The sequence below is a fragment of the Berghia stephanieae genome, chromosome 6 (genome assembly GCF_034508935.2).
Source record: "Berghia stephanieae isolate SIO BIC M18660-M18661 chromosome 6, UCSD_Bste_1.3, whole genome shotgun sequence".
NCBI lineage: Eukaryota > Metazoa > Mollusca > Gastropoda > Nudibranchia > Aeolidiidae > Berghia > Berghia stephanieae.
This window is the reverse complement of record NC_088365.1, coordinates 60,815,421-60,822,920: the sequence shown is the minus strand read 5'-3', so window position 1 is coordinate 60,822,920 and position 7,500 is coordinate 60,815,421. Positions and strand designations below refer to the sequence as shown.

General features: G+C 36.7%; 1 protein-coding gene across 2 annotated transcripts in view; it reads right to left on the bottom strand.

Annotated features, from left to right (window-relative positions):
* Positions 1-7,500, bottom strand: part of LOC144975406 (universal stress protein YxiE-like) — a 98,704-nt gene that overhangs the window by 39,552 nt on the left and 51,652 nt on the right. The window lies entirely within an intron of this gene.

Here is a 7,500-nt window from a genome sequence, read left to right as displayed (position 1 = left end):
TGACGGAGACTGAATACGATCCCTTCAGTCCGCAAAAAGGTTGGGTCCCGATAGCTCAGTTGGTAGAGTAGAGAGCACTCGCTTCACAAGCAGTGGGTCCGGGATCGATCCCGGGTATAGTCGAGATTTCTTTTTTTTCCGAACCCCCCCCCCCCCTGCAGTGATAGGGTAGCTGGGTTTGATAGATCTGGCGGAAAATACTTTGCAATAGACTAGCGTCCTATCCCAAGGGTGACGAGCAATTGCTATTGTCCGTTTCACGCTATAGAGACCGGGATAAACTCCGGCTCCATGGGCCGAATGAATGCCTCTGAAGGACCACTTTTACTGCATATAGTTATAAATCATTATGAAATTCGGGTGATGTCTATTGGTGTCTCGCGTTTACGTAAAATACCCACAGCGTAATCTGGCGGATTTATACAATTCTCAAAAAAACATAGTTCCTATTTCTCATTATTTTTTATTCAAAGTTAATTTTGTAGCCTACCCAGATTCAATCCGACATAGTACCGTTTGGAGACAGCGGGTCACAAAGAGGATAAAATTTTAATGTAATGCATTTCGACTGCATCCATCGTTTTTGGAATTTTTTTTTTTTTTTTGTTGATGTTGATTTCAGTCACAGGAAGCGATTTTATTGTAATCATCAGTGCTATTAAATCACTATACAAACACGACAGAACAGGTAAGTGGTCTATTTCGGTACTGGTAAAAAGGTGAAATACTTTCTAGAGCATGACTATGATTTTAAACACCATTGTGCACATGTGTGTATGTGTGTGTGTGTGTTCTAGAAGGAACGAAGATGGTGTCATAATTATTAGACAGCATGTTGGTGATTCGTTCTCACTAAATTATACCAATCAGATTACAATATAAACGTTAAAAAGTACACAAAGTTTTTGTGTGTTGGTTTGTTTAATTTGGCTGGCTGTTCTTGTGAATATTTTAGCAAAATACATAGCATCGATAGGATGAAGAAGACTGCATCAAATCCAACGTTTAGAATTTTTTGTTGTTGATTCTATCCACAGGGATCGAATCTATTGTAATCAGTGCTATTAAATCGATAAACAAATGGCAGAACAGGTAAGGAATCTATTTCGATTCTCTTCTGGTAAAACGGTGAGATATTTTCTAGAGAATAACTATGATTTTGAACCCCATTTTATACATGTGTGTGTGTATGTGTGTGTGTGTGTGTGTGTGTGTGTGTGTGTTATAGAAGTAAAGAAGATGGTGTTATTATTATTATTATTATTATTATTATTATTATTATTATTATTATTATTATTATTATTATTATTATTATTATTATTATTATTATTATTATCATTATTATTATTATTATTATTATTATTATTATTATTATTATTATCATTATTATTATTATTATTATTATTATTATTATTATTATTATTATTATCATTATTATTATTATTATTATTATTATTATTATTATTATTATTATTATATTATTATTATTATTATTATTATTAGACAGCCTGTTAGTGATAAGTTCTCACTAAATTATATCAAACAGACTAATAAGGTAGTATGCACTTGGCTAAGATGCTCACAACATTGCCATCGGAAAGTTTACTTATTTACGGGTCTGGTAGCCGAACTCATAATGGGCTCATTGTTGTAATGGAAATCTCAAAAAAAAATTACGCAAAATATAGTCCATTAAAACAATGTTCAAACTAGGCCCATAAGTGGATTCGGATTCGGACCTGTTATTCCGTACAGGTCGCTCTGCATACATTTCAATTTCTTTTTTATTTATCTAAGGGGGCAGCGTGGCTCAGCGGTACGGTCTTTGCTTCGTACCCAAAAGGTAATGAGTTCGATCACCGCCGCTGCTTTGTATGGCCTAGAGCAGGTCACCTAGCCCTAGCTCATTTTGCGGCGCTGCACTGCGGCTGACGCCTGGGTTATTCCAGCCTTCCCTTGGAATAGACCCTAAAGACAAATTTCCCCTTGGGAATAAATAAAGGGAATTTTATTTATTTTATTTATCATTTTAACTTTAAAAACTATTTTAAATATTTAATAAAGACTTGATTGTCGCAAAAATGCAATGAAAGACCAGCTGATTCCAATGCAATGAAAACGATAAATATTTATAGTTTCCACCCAAATGTTTTATAAACATCTCGTTGATTTATCTTGAATTGGCATGAGCTTAAACGATAACGATCGGGTGGATCGGGGAAGAACTAACTAGATAAACAAGTGTAGACAAGTCGGAGATTGTATGTTGGCGAGTTTTTAACTTTAACATCCGCACTGTATAGTCACCTCGAACAACTACAAAAGACGTCTAACTTCTACGTCATGGCACAAGACCGAAGGGCTAGAATTCAGGTGGTCGCTGGTTCGGATAATTAAGTAAATAAGTAACTTTCACATCCGGTAAATGAAAAAAAAATAGTTAAGTTGTCCTATAGCGCTTGGCTAAGAAGCTCGTAACATTGCCATCCGGAAGTATAACGGACCAACACACAAAACTGTGTGTATCCATGAACGCTTTTAGTCGGGTTCATACAGTTCAGTGAGCATTACTCATAAACGCGGATGGCAAAAAACAATAACAAAGACCTGAGTGACGTCATCTTCGAACTATCTATAGTCACCTGGAACAACTACAAAATACGTCTAACTTCTACGTCATGGCACAAGACCGAAGGGCTAGAATTCAGGTGGTCGCTGGTTCGGATAATTAAGTAAATAAGTAACTTTCACATCCGGTAAATGAAAAAAAAATAGTTAAGTTGTCCTATAGCGCTTGGCTAAGAAGCTCGTAACATTGCCATCCGGAAGTATAACGGACCAACACACAAAACTGTGTGTATCCATGAACGCTTTTAGTCGGGTTCATACAGTTCAGTGAGCATTACTCATAAACGCGGATGGCAAAAAAACAATAACAAAGACCTGAGTGACGTCATCTTCGAACTATCTATAGTCACCTGGAACAACTACAAAGTACGTCTAACTTCTACGTCATGGCACAAGACCGAAGGGCTCGAGCTCAGGTGGTCGCTGGTTCGGATAATTAAGTAAATAAGTAACTTTAACATCCGGTAAATGAAAAAAAAATAGTTAAGTTGTCCTATACCAAAAAAAAATGAATATAACAGATTTTCTTTAAAAAGAACAAAATACCAAACACGGAACGTTTCGGGTTCAAAACCCTTCTTCAGCCAACAACAAAATAAAGCAATAATGACATAAATGCCTAACTAAATTCCAGATAGACGACAGAGATATTTTGTATTTCGATTTTTTTTTTAGAGCTTGCAATAGATAATAGTAAGTAGTAACGTATTCATGTCGTTATTGTTGATTTTTTGTTGTTGTTGTTGTTGTTGGCTGAATATAGTCGCTTCAAAAAGTATGAATACTAACATGGAATGTTTCAGCCTTAAAACCCTTCTTTAGCTGAAAAATGGTTATAAGCCCAGGACGTTCCGGGTTTTGTCTTGTTTTGTTTTTGTTTGTTATTATTTAAAAATTATTATTGGGATTGTTTTTTGTTTTTTGTTTTTGTTTTTTTTTGTTATTGTTTGTTTTGTTGGGGGGGTTTTTGGAGGGGGGGGGGGTTGGGGTAGCGTTTTCTTTTTTTCTGAAGCGATTTTATTCATTTCGTTTTTTGGTACATTACAAAGAGTTTTTCAACCTATTTCTTGAATAAGACGTAGCTTAATTAATAGCGCAGGATATATTGCCAGACAGATCTAATGTTGGACTTAGCTACTCGATCAATCACTCTTGTTGAAGAGGGAAAAGGGAGAGGAGACTGGGGAAAAATTGAGATTGAACTCAGCTCGAACAGAGATATCGAAGTAGTAATTTCGTTTCAGTGTGATGCTCAGTCTTTACTGATTAAGCTGTCAACAACCGTCTCCTCTCGGCGTCCACAACTATTTTTTCCAAACCCCATCTCCGATTTTGGAGGTGATGCTGTCTTAAAGCTCTAACATTTGTAACCTATTGTCTCAAAACGGGAAAATGGCTGATGAATGGTTTTGAGCCCGAAACGTTCCGTGTTTGGTATTTTGTTCTTTTTTGAAGCTGGTATATTATTCATTGTTTTGTCTAGGACAGCTTAACGATAAGGAATATATCGGGGTCATCAAAATCTTCTTCTTCTTCTTCTTCTTCTTCTTCTTCTTCTTCTTCTTCTTCTTCTTCTTCTTCTTCTTCTTCTTCGTCTTCTTCTTCTGTACTTGGACAGTCCTCATCCCACAATGGGTATGGACCACCGATGAAACTTTTCCATCCTCTTGTGTCGTTGGGCAGTCCTCATCCCACAATGGGTATGGACCACCGATGAAACTTTTCCATCCTCTTGTGTCGTTGGGCAGTCCTCATCCCACCCCACCGATGAAACGTTTCTATCCTCTTCTGTGCTTGGCCAGTCCTCATCCCACAGTGGGTATGGACCACCGATGAAACTTTTCCATCCTCTTGTGTCGTTGGGCAGTCTTCATCCTACAGTGGGTATGGACCACCGATGAAACTTTTCCATCCTCTTCTGTCCTCGGCCAGTTTTTTGCATCTCCTGCCAGAGCATCCCAGACCTCTCCAGTCTCCAGCTCTACCAGAAGGTCTCTCCTCCAGGTTGATTTTGGTCTTCTGTCCCTCTCCGGACGGATTCCATTGCAGGGCTTTATGTCCTTGTGATATTTCATCCAAATACCAAAAGGTAATTTGTCGAAGGTTAGAATGAGATTTGTATGATATTGTAGTTTTGTAGTACCTAAAGAGACTATGTATATCAACGTTCTTAATACGCTTCAACAGTCATGACGTCACTTCCCTCGTAATGACGCATGGTAACTTAGTAACTGGCTCTAAACTACAGGAACTAGTGCGGACGCCCTTATGAAATATTTCTCCGACGAGCATAAAGATTATAAATCTGATCATGTTTTGACTTTTATACATTCTGACCACATGACATATGAAAAGTTCTAGCCAGCATGAAGAATAAAAAGTACCCATTTTCTTTGTTTAGAACCAGGTTGCTCGCCGTTGCTGGGCGACGTGACGTCAGACTAGAAAATCCAATTGTAGTAGTCCTTCAAAGCCATTCGGCCGATGGAGCCGGATTTCATCTCGATTTCTATAGGGTGAAACGGACAATAGTAATTGCTTGCTACCCTTTGGATATAACGCTTGTCTATCTCAAAGTGCTTTCCAACAGATCTAACAGACCCAGCTATCCAATCACTGCTCCACTGCACCCGGGATCGATTTGGTCCCTTTACGTGTGGAGCGAGTGCTCTAGCAAGTGAGCTATCGGATCCCAAATATTCTTAATATACCATATAATGAAATTAATTCAAGTTTCATATTTTGACGACAAATTCAATTTTTAACATCCGTACTGCTCCAGCACAATACTATTTTGAAGCGATGGGTCACATGTAAGGATTAAAGGAAATGAGGAAATAAAAATTTAAGGAATTTTATGGGCCACATACTCTCAATGGCATCAAATTAAATTCACTGAATTGAAAAATTAAATTAGAAACAGACACAAATTAAATGCCGCATTTTGATCAAAGACATATTTTTCATTTTGGCCAAAAAAGTTTTCATTAAAAAAATCGATCGATTAAAATGGCCATAAATGTTCCAAAATTCGCAAACTTTCAGCTTTGAGAAGTTTTAGCTGGTTGTGAAGCATTTTCAGTCGATCGAATTCAATTCAAATTCAAATTTGAATTTGAGTTTTAAATTGATCGATAGTTCAGTTAAAATATTATTCTGGTTACGATCTTTTTAAAAATGGTTGTTTTCTAATTTTATGTCTGACGTGCACTTATTTGCAGGTCTGATAACCCAATTCCTTAGGGCTCATTCTTGTAATAGAAATCTCAAAAAATGACACAAAATATTGTCCATTACAATAACTGCTACACAAGGCCCATAAGTGGGTTCGAATGTCAGACCTGCATATATGCACACGTCGGTTATGTCCGATAACAACGATTACAACACGTAGTGTGTGTACCACAAATCCGGTTGTTAAAAAAGACTAAAATAAAATTGCTCATTCGCGGAGGCTGATTTTTTTTTTGGGTGTGTATTGTTGTTTGTTGTGTCTTGTATAATGTGTGTGTCCGTTTGTGTGTGCTCACATGTGTGTGTGCGTGCGCGCGTGTGTGTGTGTATTGCATTCTAAGTTGTTGTTTGTTTGTTTGTTTGTTTATTTTTGTTTTTTGGTGTTTTTTTTAGTACTGCAAAGCACACAATATTTTCAGATCATTCACGGAGAAAACTTGATATAAAGCTTGCAGAATGTAATAAATTTCAGATTTTTACCGAGCACATGTTATAGATAGTATGCGCTTGGCTAAGAAGCTCACAACAGTGCCATCCGGGAGTATAACGGACCAACATACAAAACGATGTATACCTTCGAACGTTTATAGTCTGGTTAATACAGTTTAGTGAGAATTACTCATAAACGTGGATGGCAAAATACAATAACAAAGACATGAGTGATGTCAACTTCATTCTATCTATAAGACTGGTAGGATACATAAAATTTCTTATCTTTCACTTAGTAAACTTGGAGTAATAATAATAAAATACCCACAAAAAATCTGATATCTTATCGTGTAAATTTGATTAAAACAAGTATAATAAAGTGTTCAAATGCTTCACTGAGTAAACTTGGTGTGAAGCAAGTAAAATACCCCCGTCCCCCCCCCCCCCCCCCGTCCCCCCCCCCCCCCCCAAAAAAAAAAAAAAAAAAAAAAAAGATCAGATCTTTTTTCGAGTAAACTTGATTGAAGATTCACATAATACACAAAATTGTCAGTTCTTTTAATGAGTAGACTTGAAAGATAAGTAAAATATACAAATTTTCAGCTCTTTTACCTAGATAGTAAACTTAATGTTGAAAAGTATAGTAAAAGTTACACAAAGTTTTCCGATTTTTCATTGAGTAACCTTGATGTATGAGGCAGAGAATACACGAGACTTCCAGATCTTTCACTGAGTAAACTTCACAGAAGACTAGTTGAATAAACAAATTGTTCATATTATCTTTTCCTGGGTACATTTGAGAAACGATTAGATAGTACAATATACAAAATGTTCAGATCTTATACCGATTAAACTTTATGTTGGACTAGTAAAATACACACAATCTTTTTCAGATCTTTCTCTGACCAAACTTGTTTGTACCCATTAAGATTAGGTTACTGATTCGTTCAGGTGCAGTTATTGTGCGCATTATCCAGCTATGTTCAGATGGTAACGGGTTTGGTAATGTTAGGTGGGTATAGTAATTACAGATGGAAGGGTAGAGTGCAAAACAAGACGGTGAATTGGAGGTATTGGGTAGAGGGAAATAAATGATGATGATGATGATGATGATGATGATGATGATGATGATGATGATGATGATGATGATGATGATGATGATGAACAAAACGGAAGAGGAAGAGGAAGAAGATGCATAAAGAGGATCAG